Source organism: Bidens hawaiensis, unplaced genomic scaffold (genome assembly GCF_021521415.1).
Source record: "Bidens hawaiensis isolate Kalapana, Puna unplaced genomic scaffold, B.hawaiensis_p1.1 tig00035213_1, whole genome shotgun sequence".
Lineage (NCBI taxonomy): Eukaryota > Viridiplantae > Streptophyta > Magnoliopsida > Asterales > Asteraceae > Bidens > Bidens hawaiensis.
In genome coordinates, this window is record NW_027505360.1 from 138,021 (window position 1) to 153,737 (window position 15,717).

At 33.9% G+C, this 15,717-nt stretch overlaps 1 pseudogene; it reads left to right on the forward strand.

The window, feature by feature from the left end:
* The first annotated feature begins 14,185 nt into the window (after positions 1–14,185).
* On the forward strand, positions 14,186–15,403 carry LOC143612688 (uncharacterized; annotated as a pseudogene).
* The last annotated feature ends 314 nt before the right edge of the window (positions 15,404–15,717 follow it).

Here is a 15,717-nt window from a genome sequence, read left to right on the forward strand (position 1 = left end):
GAGACGTTTGTTTTCAATATAACTAACAAAAATTCCAGGCGTATATGAGTGTGTATATATATATATATATTGGTAGCTAATAATAACTAAAAGTAAGCTCAAAGAGGTAGTTAAATGTGTTTTATTATTATTATTATTATATTATTATTATTATGATGATGATGGTTGTAAAGGCGCTGCATATATAAAATTGGCTAAATATATATCACATTAGAAAACGTTAAATAAATATTAATTTTATTAATGTTCAACTTTTAAGCTTTTGTGATATGGATTTGTAGGAAAATCACGTGCTTCGTGAGAGCATATATCCAATTTTGCAGAGATAATTATAAATGGCTATAATTAAAAATATAAAGTTGAAAATAAAAAAGTAATAAAATAATAAAACTTTTTTGAATGATGATGCATGCTAATATGTGTCTGGATTGGGACTGTTTTCATTGGATCCTTCGCCGAATTAGAGGGTCTATATGCTTCCTATGTATGCATGTATGATTCTCATCTTCATCTTCTTGTACCCAATATCTCGTATGTACATGCATACATAAAAACAATTAAAAGACAAAATAAGTAAAAATGTTCTTGTATTTTAGTTTTAATCCAATTATTTAAATTTGTAAATTATAAGATTGGTAATTATTTATGGTTATATTTGCATTTATTGTTCTAATCCAAGAAGTAATTATCTATAAACATTCAAATAGGTATTGGAATTACTACAAGACAACAACAAAGTCTGATATCGGAACTCATTTGATCATTTAGTTGGACATGATGTTACTTCCCTTGTTTAGAACGAAAGAGCACCAAGTTAATGATATGAACCATATATGGCGTAAAGTAGTACTAGTAGTCATGGGTTATGTGTTGTGTGAGTGTGTGGGAAATGTGTTTACTTTTCACTCAAACTTTAATATGTGTAAGTGTGTAACTTTTAATAAAGTTTGAAGAAAATATAGAAAAATATATGTCATCATATACTATTACGGATTTAAAAAAAGAAAAAAAAAACTAAGAATCCCATAATATTATATGTTTTAATTAACAAAGAAAAAAAAGGTATGAATATCCTTGTATACGTTTTCCATATCTCTGAAATACTTTCTAGACGGCCCAGATATAATATAATACAACACTTGATTAACAATTAATTAATTTCATGATCTTTTGATTTCCATTATATATATTGTGCCAAAAGTCATGTATGTTGATAAGTAAGAGTCATCACACCAACTTTAGTCTCTTGAAACCCTTCTCCCTACATCTCTCTATCACCTTAAATTTCCTTGTTATCAGAGCCCTTTGATCACTTCTTCTCTTCTTCCTTCATTCTTTTATAATCTTCATTAGCATATGGCTACCTCAAATCTTAATCTGCTAATCATCTCTCTTCCCCACTCTGAGTACCAGTGCACTTCATCATCATCGATACAAACACCAGAAGCAACCAATCTTACTAAGAGTCAAGAAAAACAAGATATTAATTTAGTTTCAGATGGTAATTTAAAGATCCAAATCCCATCTTCAGGTGGACAATTTAAAGTCAGCAATGGCGAAGATGATCCCAAGACTCCGAGATCTACAGACAACAGAATTCCGGCAATCGCAGCTTGTCCGCCGGCTCCAAGAAAGGCCAGAAAGGTTTCGGTGGCAGGGAAACGAAAGGCGCAATGTTTTCCGGTGGTTCAAGTTCCTACGGATTTTATTGTTTACGTGGAAGCAACGCTTGCTTTGAGTGAAACTGTTTATGTCCCGGATATTGTGGTTGGTGATCTTGGCAACTCAAACCATGCTAAGAAATTAAAGTTGTTGCCAGCACCCGAACAAAACCCTTGATTAGGTTTTGATATATGTATGTTTAATGAGTATTTATATAGAGATAGTTAAATCAGTTTCTTTTCAGAAGAAATGGTTTTAACAGTTTTAAATTTGAATTAACAAGCGAACTTTCTGCTTACATCAATATTAGTTTATGTCATTTTGAAGCTTCAATTCCTTTTTTTACTTTGTGTTCATAACAGGTATATATGGTTCTACACCTACACAAAATTGTTGAATATTGGTGTAAGGATGGTGGGAGTGCCTTTCCTATCATTCTCCATAATTCACGCTCTCTATTCTCTATGTTAACGTCACGCCATTCCATCCCTAATCATCATTTAACCTTGGAAATGTCCATCATTCGACCCAGTCCATTATGCAAATTAATTTGTAAAGAGAGGGAATTATAGTGAGAGAGAGAGAGAGAGAGAGAGAGAGAGTGAGAGAGAGACGTGAATGACCACCACCCTGCTCGGGATGGAAAATGGTCAGTACCGAGGAAGACAGGGTGGTGTTCCCGCTGGTATCGAGACGACACCACCCCCCTCCCTTACCCTCCCTTCACCCAAAGTATGTATTAATTAAATACTTGTACATAATACTTCAATTATGTTATCTAGTTAGTAATTAATTTTTAAATTATATTTAGTGACATCATAACAAACTAGTGATCAGGGTAGAGATTATGAGAGAGGTGGTGTATGATAAAGAATTAGTTGGGATAAAATACTTACCATAAATCCTATATTTTCTTTAATTTCTTCGGACAACAAATTAAACAATTTGTGTAAATGTTAAAATTAACGTCATGTGTCATGTGTGTATAATTGTATGTGGACTGGAATACATGAGAATCACTAAATATAGGTTTTGTTATTGATAAATAATATGAATACACTATTTATAAGTAGCTAATACACTATTTTCTGAAACTCAAAAGTGTTCCATTGTGAGCAGATACAATCATTTAGGATAAATAAAACAATTTCTAAAAATTTAGTGATGTTATTTGATCTCATGATCTACTATACTTAGAACCCACAAATTTAATATAAATATAAACACATTAACATGAAGCCTAGTTATACAAATTAATAAACACTTCCTAAGACCTAAGTTAATTCCATAGTCATTATAGACGGCGCATGCATCCATGCTTCTTGGTGAGCTTGAGACTGCAGTGTGACATACGTACTTATTGCAGATGTGTATGCATGTACGTATGTATTATACGTACACAATGTTAATGTGGTTGTAGAGAGAGATGATGATAAAACTTGGGATGCCATCCATGTTGGGCCCTTCATGCTAGATTTATGGGACTAATTTCGATGAAAACCTCGTGCTGCTGAAACCAAAATTTAATAATTCTTAATTTTCATACCAAAATGGCAATATACCAACATATTTATCACTATAATATATTTATATAGGTGCCTTGGACTCAAAATTCCACTTGACTTACCTTTAACAAGAACCAACACATTCGTCATATATGATTGTTAAGTTCGATCAAATCTTGTTTTTAACCGGTCGATTTCCTACCAATAACCACTTGAAATTCATTTGCTCAGCTTAAGCTTCAATTTACCGGATTTCATTGATTAGCTGAGTATTTGACGGGTCCTATGAGTTTATTTTGAAAGGCTCTCATATTAAATAAAAAAAATGAGAAAAAATGATTTGGAGAATTGGATAACGAAAATTGGATACCATGGTAAAGAAATAAAGGAGAGGAGACGGGAAATGAGAAAACCTTAATTATGTAGAAAAAGATGGCAGATCGGAGAGGGGGCCACAATGTCCTTCGCATGGCTGCCGGCCATCCATATCTCACTCCTTCATTTAGTATATCATTTTGTTCAATTTCATTTACTATTTTTGTACGTTCTTTTTCATTTATGGTTTAACTAAGTTCTATATATTCAAAACTAGTTTTTAGCTCGCGTGTTACCCGGGTTATTTTTAGATGTCTGTGAGTATATAACGGTTAATAATCAATTAGATATAAACATGCTACATATTTAATTCTTACGTAGAATGTTTGACCTAAATTTTGTTCAAAGTAAGCTGACACCTCTGTTCGTAAACAAATTTATTATTAGCGTGGCTTTCCTTCCAGCAACTGCATAATAAACCTTTTTAATTACAAATAAAATAAGCATAACACCTACAACTTTCAATTTAGTAGGTTTTTAGATATAATTCAAAATCCATGAACTTACATCAAATGCATCACTTCCTTTGTTCATAAGGTCAATAATGGTTAAAAGACACAAAGTCCCCTCTCCTGTATAGAAACCAATTTAAATGCAGGCTATTGAACTTGGACATTTTTATATGATGATTTTTTAAGTGAGCCTTTTGCACATCATACATACTCTGAACAAAAAGATCGCTTAAAGATAACTTTTTTGAAATTTTTTATGCTAATACAACTACGGGGATGCATGATACAATTTCTAAAAAGAAACTACAACCTATGAGATTCAGGTGTATAAAAACTATCATACAAATCCCAATATTGTTATTTCCAAACCATTTTATTTATTTAGGTTTTGGAAATTAGAAAGCCAGAAGTTCTATAAGCTTCAAAATCTGACTCGATGTACAACATATGATGCAGATTCTACTACTAATCAAAAGCCTAAACATATATCAAAAAAATATAAAAACCGCATTGCAAATTAGAACACATTGTTTTCATTAAACTTTAATTCTTAATTCTACAGTTCCAAACCTCCGGTTCAACTACAACGAACACAACTTTGCAAAGTAAAATGACTAATGGATCATCAAGAAACAACTGAGAGTGGCAATTGATTCATATCTAGCCCATGACATAAACTTCGGTTTTGCCTTCATATCATGAACTCTAGTGTATAACCTGTCATTAATATCAGGAAACCAATATTAAAGCTCATATATAAATAAATAATTAGTTAGTTATGATAGAGAATGAGAGAATAAAATAACCGAAACAAAAAACTGATGGTTTGGTTGGATGTTTTTTGCAGAATCCGAACTTATTCAGTACTTCGTTTGCATCTTATAAAAACTCAAAAAACCAAATCAAACCAAACCAATTTTATGGATTTTCATTTTTTATTATAAGTAATTTATAAGAACTTAAAAAATATGTAACTCAAATATTTTAGAATAATAATAAATTAGGTTTAAGTATTTGGGTTAGTTTTAGCCCGCAACCGACCCAAGCTGAAATCGAATGAAACCCAAACTCAAACCGAACGATTTTTAAAAATATAGAAACCGAAGTTTTGGTTTCTGGCTCAGTTTAGCCAAAACCGACCAAAACTAACCCGAACCAAACTCAAACTGAATGGTTTTCAAACTGAACCAAGCCCAAATCAAACACCGAAAAAAAACTGTTTTCAGTATTTACCCAAAAAAAACGAAAAATTGAAGCTATTGTTTCCGGTTCAGTTTTAGCCAAAACCGACCCAACATGTCGGGGTTACGATTAACAGTTAATGTAGAAAATAATACCTTTAAACCCTCAATTAATGCATGATTAACATGTTTAGGTTTCAACCATAAATCAATTAACAGTTAAATAAATACCACACCTTTAAACAATCGATTATTGATTTGATGTTTGCTTGGCAGGGAGGTATCATGAATAGATGATGACATAACCTGAATCTGATTGACAGTTTGGAAGAGTGACTGGAGATTAGGGTTAGATGAATGAGACACAAGGGAATGAAGTTTTAGGTTTGTGAAGACGATAGATAGTTGACTATTAGAGTCAAAACTCTGAAGAGTTACTTCAAATTATGTGATATAACCCGTTTTGAGATACCCGGATTCACACACCCATGGATACCCACGAAATTTAAGGATTGAATGAGAGACATTCATTCTGAAATCAAGCAATCTAGTGGTTTCCAGAGATTGGGGTGCAATATGAGAGCGACACGTAGGATTTCATGATAGGTAATTATATAGCTAGTTAGATTTTAATTTTAATGGTGAGAATCTAATAAAAAAACGACCTACAATTGGTGGGTTAATAAGCAAGTTTTAACATTTTTAGTTTACGTTGTCAAACATTGTTTTTCTATGGAGTACAAGGTTTAAAATGGCCATCCATTAGGTGATGAATATTTTTATTTAGTTTATGATTATACGAGAATCATTTTAAAATTGAGAACTTTAACAATTATTTTGACCCATAAATTTTTTTTAAATAAAAAAATCATAAAACAAAAAAAATTCGAAAATAAAAAAAAATTAAAAAAATCAAAATTTTTTATTTTTCACCCCGTTTCATAAAAATATAAATAATTAAAAAAATATCAGTTTAGCAAACTTATACACATATGTAAAATACTTATTTTTTTATTTTATACATGGTATTATTTATACACATATGTACAATTAAGATAAAGATTATTGGATTTAAATAATCTCACCTTTAATGTATTGGCTAATAATAATCCCACCTCTGGTATTTCCCGCTGGCCGTCCCACCTTTTCAAGGTTTTTTGTTTTATAATCCCCCGTTAAAAATAATTAACGGGGTTAAGTTTTGCTGATGTGGCTAATGATTTGACATTTTTATTTTCCTACATGGCTTTTACTTATATTTTTATTTTCCTACATGACTTTTACCCACTTTCCAATTTCAATCTTTCTTTCTCCTTCATCAATCAAACCCAGATTCAAGAAAGCCACCATGAACGACCTGCTGACCATCGGACCCGACCCCCACCTCCAGATGCAACCCATCCAACTTCAAACACCAAATCCTCACCACTAATCTTAATCCCAGTGATCCCCACCACTGGAAGAAAGCCCTAACCCTAATTCCATTCAACTCAGCGATCCGATTCTCCACGATCTTACTGGTAACCTTCTTCGAGTAGGTGGCGAGGTAGTTGTCCAGCGGGAGGATGAGGCGGCATGGGCGGCCGAGGTGGACGGCGAAGTCGCTGGAAGTGGTGTTGAGGTCGTAGGAGTGGACGTCCGTTGGGAGGAGTCCGATTGGGAAGCCGTGGTAGGTCAGGACGGAGTGAGCCGTGGGGAGTGAGTTAGGGTTAGTGTTTGAGGATGAAGCCGTGGTAGGTCAGGACGGAGTGAGCCATGGGGAGTGAGTTAGGGTTAGGGTTTGAGGATAATACAGAGATGATGAAGGTGAAGACGATGATGATAGACTTGGACATGGTGAGTTTACAGAGATGAAGATATTATTGTTATTATTATTGTTGAGATAATGATGAAAAAAAAGCCATGTAAGAAAATAAAAATATAGGTAAAATCCATGTAGGAAAATAAAAATGCCAAGTCACCAGCCACATCAGCTAAAACTTAACCCCGTTAATTATTTTTAACGGGGGATCATAAAACAAAAAACCTTAGAAAGGTGGGACTGCCAACGGGAAATACCGGAGGTGGGATTATTATTGGCCAATACATTAAAGGTGAGATTATTTAAATCCAATAATCCTTAAGATAAATGATAATGTACATAAATGTACATTATGTAAATCAAGATTAAATACAAATATACATATGTGTATAATTAGCTTTTTTTTCATTCTATGAAATTGGGATGAAAAATAAGAACTTTTGTTATTTTTTTTAATTTTTTAAAATTATTGTTTTTTTTCGTTTTATATTTTTTTAATGTTTTTTAAGAGTTTTTTTTGTGGCTCAAAATGGTTCTCAGAGTTTTAAACTCTAAAAAGTTATCTTAGGATCCTCACCCTATATATATATATATAAATAAAGAGAGAGAGATTCGGCTTATAGTATAATAATCCTTAACGTATAAACACGTACGCAAATCATGCTCAAGGCAAAAACAAAACGCTCAAAGCCAAAATACAAAAAGCTCAAGTCAAAATACAAAAACACTCAAGAAAATCATAATACACTCAAAACGGGTTTCGTGAAGAAAGTAAAAAAATTAATCGATTAACGATCTAAATCTGTTTTTTTCGGTGAATCGATGATTAATTGGGTATGTATTGATGATTACGAGATGTTGGGATATGATTTCTTGGATCAATTTCGTGAATATAGGTATTTTTGTACGTTAAAGATTATTGTATTATATATATATATATATACACACATATGAAGATCCTTAGAACGACTCAAACAACAAACAACTAGATTTCTTGGATTAATCTTACTAGTAGCTATCGAACATAACTAATAGAGAACCAAGATCTCAGATCTTGTTTGGTGTAGGTTATTACCCGAAGAGGAAAGGTGAGAGGAGAGAAGAGTAGGTGAGAAGATAAGATATAAGACTTAGGCAAAAGATTATGGAATGCATGGACATGCTTCAACATTTATAGTGAAGCCATTCCATGCTTCCTATTCATTATGAACGGCCCAATGGGCTCAACATTATAAGGCCTCGGGCCCAAACATACAATAAGGAAACCAATAAGCTAACCCGTATACATCGTGATTAGTTAAATAAATAAAAAAGATTAATATACAAAATGGGACCCTACAATCCCCTCCAGTTTTTAGTATTTAATCCGTTAGCTATTGTCTTCAATCGATCTCGTAGTCAAAGCAGTCCTCGCAGTTGAATAGTTGATTGTCAACAAGATAATGAACGACTTGTTGAACTTTTCAACTATCCCATATTTGGTGTTCCGACGCACGTCTTCGACTGTACCCAACGGGGTGATGTACATCTTCAAAAGATCTTTCTTTGCTGAGCGCCACAAGCTCGTGTTCATTAAAGAAGCAGAGGTGGTGCATGTTTTCACAAAGAATGACCACTTCTCCGGTGCTGCTATGAAACTCTCAACAGATGAAGCGCTCGAACAAGTTGGGCAAGAATGGTTCACCATGATAAATTGCTCGCCCGTTTTTGGGAGTCTTGTATCCCCACATCTTCTTTTTCTTTCCTGTGACTGGATCAACCTCCGTGGGGTGCCAGAAGGATTTACCCTTATTGAGTTTGAAGCCAGGGTAATTCTTCTCCCATTGCTTGCTCAGAAACCGAACAAACCATCCTTTGAGATCCTTCTCTGTCGCGTAATGACCCACGATTCTTCTAAAGTAGTTCATGTCAAGTTCGGACACAGTACGCATATCCCTGATATGCATGTTAGTCAGATCTCCGCTGGCCATCTAATGGCCCATGTTTCACTGCTGGGGTGCCATTTGCAGTAGACGATGGGAGAATCATCCAAGTAGGTATAGATTCGGTCTCACACGCTTGCTCGATTGCTTATCGTATAAAACTTGTTCTTTCGACGTCTCGGAGCTTGAGACGTTTCAGCAGCATCGGTAGTCTGAGTAGGAAGAGCCACCACGAGCTCATCACGAACCGGAGTATCCGGGTTCGGAGAGCAGTTGATCCCATCATCATCTTCTTTATTTTCTTCCACCACTTCTTGAACAAGAGATTCGGTACCTGCACAAGAATAAACATTAAAGATGGAGGAGATTTCAGCCTCCAATGCAGCATCCACATCTCTGACTTTCCTTGCGGGATCGTCAGAAGCCTCCCTTGGCGAGTCTTCAGATTGTTGTTCACTCACCTTATTTCCACCAGCACCACCATTACCACCACCATCATCATCATCACCACCGCTATCATCACGCGGTTCATCGTAATCGTCATGAGGATCATCATCCTCATCATTCCCATCATCACCTTCATTATCACCAACAAAGTCATTATCAATGGATTCATCATCATCAAACTTGTCACCGTCATCATCATCACCTAGAGCAACATTTTCTCCAACAGCTGGAGAAATTACTTGTGTAACTGAAGTAGCCACTACAAGTGCAGCTTTAGTTGCAACAACTTGACTGGTACTTGCATCAGTAGTACCAACAACAGTTGTGCTCACGATGGTTCTAACAACTGTAATTGGTTCATCACCAGCATCTCCAACACGGCTACCACTCACACCCTTCTTGGAAGATCCAAACACAATCCCATCTAGACGGATTTGATCTCCAACCCTTCTAGCATCAGCAACAAGGTTAGCAAGAGCGGGTCATTTCTTGTTGCTTTGCTCAGCACCTTGCTCTCCGCCCTGTATCCATCCTCTAAACATCTCCATCAGACGATTTTTCAAATCCTTAACATCATAGTTGGTCATTCGCATGACCTTCGTTGCAGCAAAATAACAATTCACAAGACTCTCATTGATAAGGTCTTGATCGTTGTTGAGGCTCCTTTGCTCTTCAATATCTTTCTCCAACCGCTCAATCATCAATATGAGCTCAACATACTAACCAATTAGGGTGCCCACATTTCTTGAAGAAGTGGAATCACCCTCCAACAAACAAACACGTGAGTCAAGAGTCTCACATTCAATCAAGGTTCGATCAACACTTGATTCTAGCTCCCTTCTTATATAATTTGAGCAAAGTTTGAGGAGGAAGGAAGACCGGTTTCAAGATGTGTGACCCTTGATTGAAGTCTAAGAACATCATCATAACGTTCAGCGTTCAGTAAGGACTCTTGACTAGCCATCTATTGTTGATTGTCCACCCGCCTCTGCAAGTTTTCAATCCAAAGTCTCTGGCTCTCGATTAAAGCTCGATCAACCTACTGTCTTGCTCCAGTTGAGCAACCCGAGCAGCCAACTCATCTCTCTCTCTTTCACAATCTTCTCATTAACTACCTGTTGATCCTTGACAAACTTGATGAAGAGGTGCTCCCGTTTCACCCTCTTTTCATTTGATTCCTCCAGAGCCTGAATCCTATCGAGGATAGAATCCTGAAACACTAGAGATCTCCTTGATTTTTCACTTGACAAGGGAATATAATATATGACAGGGCTTTTGGTGTTTGAGGGATGTGTAATGGAAAATGTTGGTTGAATGGTTGTTTGGGTTGGCATGGTGATGGTTTAGGTAAATAAAGATGTGGTTATGGTTAAGGGTAGGTTAATGGGTTGAGTTGAGGTTGGAATGGTTTGGGAGGTGGTTTAGGTATGAATTGATGAAGTAAAATGTGGAGGTCCAGAAAGATGTACTTTTAGTTGAGTTTTTTACCAAAATAGGTTGGGTGGAAAAATTATTTACCAAAATAGGTGATTTAAAACTTATTTACCCAAGTAGGTGTTTTATTAGAATCTTACAATTTTTCACACCTAATCTTAATTATTCAAAATAAAGCTAAGTGAAAATTATTTATATATTATTACAATAATATAAATGTCAAAATAAAGCTAAGTGAAACTAATTTATATATTAATACAATAATTTAAATGTCAGTAATATTACACTAAAATAGTCAAACCTTTTTTTTATGTTCTACGTAATTTGCATTTAAATTCCATGTCTTTTTATTTTTTAATATATATATATATATATATATATATATATATATATATATATATATATATATATCTTTTTAATATTACGACTTTCAAAGAATAAAGTTGTTAAATTATGTATCACATCCTTTGTTAAAAGCTAATTTAAATAAAAGTTTTTTTAATCATTAAGCTAAGAGGTTTATAATAACACAAACAAAATGTTTCAAAAACTTATTACATATTTTATTATTATTATTATATTAAGAGGTTTCTTAGATAACTTTTATGTCGTAAACTATACCGAATGCCGATATCGTACAGGTAATGACACAAACCGATGCCGATCGAACAATGTCGATATCATCATCGATATTATCAGAGTGTTAGAGTTCTTTTTTTATTCTTTTTTTTTTCAATCAGTGTAACATATATAGTTTCTTTTTTAAATGTAATGTTTTATAAATTTTGAAATATTCAGTTACGAGACACTTATTTTTATCTATGTGTTGACTTATTTTTATCTACGTGTTGATCCGTCGCATCGCACGGGTTTCTTTGAAGTTTATATTCTTTTGAAAATATAATTTTGTATTTATTTGGATCATTTTTATGGAAAATAATTTTTTAAAAAATATTCTCGTTGACTTAACACGTTAAACAGTTATCATTCCATGTACAATTTTTATTCATGTTGTATATATTTAAATTTTACTTTTTACATATTTTAAATGATATATAAATAAACAGATGTAATAAATATATTATTATATTGATGTAATACCTTTCAGAAATTACTATCCAATTAATTTTATAGATGTAATATCATTGACATTTTTTTAATAATAATATTTTTATTAAATAAGATTAGGAGAGAGACAATATTAGATTTCAATAAAACACCTAATTTAGTAAATAAGTTCTAAATCATCTATTTTGGTAAATAGTTTTTCCATTCAATCTATTTTGGTTAAAAACTCCTTTTAATTGGGGAGGCAAATTGGTAAGTTGGTGGGCAAAAGGTGAGGAAGTCCTAGGTGATGAAATAGTTTGATGTGTGGGCTCGGTTTCAGTTTGGGTCGTGGATATGGGTAGGTTCTCAAATATAGATGGCATAGGTTCATCTAATCTAGAAGGTGATGTTTCAGGAGTAGTTACAGGTTCATCTATGAGTCTCCTAGAGGTAGTGGGTTTGGGTTTAGGCACATGTACTTGTTTGGCTTGAAGTATATCTAATGTACGGGCTAGGGTGGTTGGTGAGGGTCAACTTGTGTGGTTGGTGGTGGTTGTGTCACAGTGGAAATTGAAGGAAATATTACCTTTACAGACGTCGACATCTTGAAGTCTTTTGCCTTCTTCAAATGTTTAAGAGGGCGCTCTGGCTCATCTTTTTCTTCAACGACTTTCTTGGACGACCCACTAGCAGAAGGCTTGCTGACAGCGTTCCTCTTCTTATCATGAAATCTTTTGGTTATGTTCTCACCCTCCACATCAGTCTTAGTATCAGTGGCCTCACTATCAACCACATCGTCACCGCTTTCACCGTCGTCATCACCACATCCCCACTATTTCCATCTCCTCCTTCCTCCTCCGTCTCTTCACTATCAGGTTCGGTCTCAGCAAACAAACCAAAGATAAAATAAAGTTAAAGCAAAATAAATTTTTTTAAGAACATGTTTTAAAACTGCCAGGGTAAAGGATTCTAATCGAGTATGGTTAAAAAGAATTCAAGTTAGACAAAGGCTGATGAAAATATTTAAAGTGTAAACCATTTGAATCGAGTATAAAACGAATCAAATCAAGTTTAAAAGGAATCTAATCCATTTTTGATTGAATCTAATCGAATCTGGAGATTCGATTCAAGATAAGTTAGATTGGATTTAGATTTTAGACATTCAATTAGATTTAGGTTATAAACAATTCGAATTCTTTTAAAGATGTTAAAGTTTGATTTTGTCCAACTGTCAACCAATCGAATCGAGTTTCAAACCAATCGAATCGAGTATGGAACTCGATTCGAATCATTTATATGACAACACGATTCGTTGTTTTTTTGCCTTAGAGAAATCTTCAGGTGGTTATATTTGATTCGAATCGAGTTTGAATTCGATTCAAATGGTTTCAACATTCGATTCATTCAAACTGAACTCGAATCAAATATCACACTTTATCCAAAACTTCTATTTTCTTCTTTTTTTGGGGTACATAGGACCCCGATATGAGTTTTTGGGCAGTCCTTTTACATGTTCAGACAATTTAAAAGTATCAATTAGACCCAAAATGGTCCGGAAATGACAAAAGATCCAAAAATTATACAAACTAACATAAAAACTCAATTAAATCAACACCAACATTTATCATGACAGCGATGGAAAGATTATATCATCCATATTATCCACCAATAGCATGTAAGAACCCCTTTGATCTTGAACAGTTCCGACGGGAACTGTTGAAGAACAAGGTTGAAATCAAACAAGATTTCAACCAAGGAAGATGGATTACCATAATAGAAAGGTCCATCTTAGACGATTTATCAAGTTTAATGATAAAGAAACAAGCAGATTTGCTTGATAACTAGGGTTTGAAGTTCAAAATATGAAGGCAGTGGAAAAAGGATAAGGTAAAGAGAGAAAGTGTTTGAGAGTGTTTGAAGGAAAGGTGCAACTGATAAATGAAAGATATTTTGGTTGGCCCAATTTTAAATGATTTTACACTTTCACCCCCGAACTCTGAAAAAAATTACAAATTTAAACCCGAAAATATTTACACACCAAATCCCAACACTCAAATATATACAAGATATATTTTTGTCGGTCAACCACTTAACAACTTTACACATAAGACCTTGACTTAACCCATAAGTATTACTTTAAATCAAGAGCAAATATAATTTTAAAGGCAAAACTTAAATAAAATAGAATTAAAAGTAAAATAAAACATACTTAGAATTTTAAGTTAAAACTAAAGTGAAAACAAAATAAAACAATTTGTAGTAAAGATGAAATTAATATTATATCTAATAATTATGAGTATTAAAAGTTTACATATTTTTGGAGAAAGATCACGATATGAATTGATTTTTTGGTCATATGGATCGATTTGTGGATAATATTATTAATCCAGAATATGTATTGAATAAGGGAAAACGCAAATGTGATAATTTATCAGATAAAATTCGTAAGGAACATATAATTCACGCAAAAGAGTATATATGTAGACGGGGATACGAATGTGCAATTCCTTTTCTTGCATTTGAAGATGATAGCTTCATATTGATGTTGGAGGCGGTTGGCAGATTTGGACGTGGGCTTCCACCTCCAACTAGATATGAGATGGGAGAAACATACCTAAAGAAAGAAGTTGAAAGAACAACAAATTTGTTGAAACCATACAAAGACGAATGGAAAATTAATGGATGCTCGATCATGACGGACGCTTGGTCTGATAGAAAGAGAAGGAGCATAATGAATTTGTGTGTGAATTCGAAGTTAGGAACTGTTTTTTTATCCTCTAAAGAATCTTCAGACGAAGCTCACACGAGTGTGAACGACAATGCTTCAAATCTTCAATGAATTTGTTCAAATTCTGACCGACAATGCTTCAAATAATATGGGAGCGGCAAAGTTGTTACACGAAAAAAGGCCAACTATCTTTTGGACATCATGTGCAATGCATACCATCAATCTTATGCTTGAAGGTCTTAATTTTAGTCGTGCTTTCTTTTTGTTTTATTTTCTTATTTTTATTTTTTTTGTTTATATTATTCTTTATTAACATGTTTATTTTTTTCAAAAAGGTATTGGTGCGCTACCTAGGTATAAAAAAATTCTCACTAAAGCAAAAGAACTAACCGTGTTCATATACGCTCATCATAAAACTTTGGCTATGACGAGGAACTTCACTAAAAAGAGAGATATTGTGAGACCGGGAGTCACGAGATTTGCTTCTGCATTTCTCACTTTGCAAAGTTTGGCTGATAAGAAGTCCCAACTAAAACAAATGTTTACTAGCGATGAATGGGAAAAGTGTAAGTTTTCCAACACACCAAAAGGGAAAAGTGTAAGTTTTCTAACACACCAAAAGGGAAAAGTGCTTATAATACGGTGTTGAATACCCCATTTTGGACCGGTGTAGCTTTATGTTTAAAAGTTTTTTCCCCTCTTGTTAAAGTTTTAAGGATGGTTGATGCGGATTGGAAGCTATCCATGGGGTTTATCTATGGTGAGATTAAAAGTGCGAAAGAAGATATCAAGAATACTTTGGGAAATAATGAAAAAGATTACCAACCGGTTTTGGATATCATCTAAAAAAAATTAAAAAATAGGCTTGACATGAAGCTACATTTAACGGCCTATCTTCTAAACCCATTTTATCTTTATAACAATTCGAATATTCTAAATGATACTGATGTGTCAGATGCGATTATCGATTTAGTTGGTACGATATATCCACGAAATCACAGTTTGCAAAACCATATTGTGACGGTCGAGTTGCCGATGTACAAGGGTAAACAAGAAAAGTTTAGTCGGGATATGGCACTAAAAGGATGTGAGGTGAATGACGACAAATTAGATCCGGGTACGTTATATATTTTAATTTATAATTGGCACGAGTTAATACT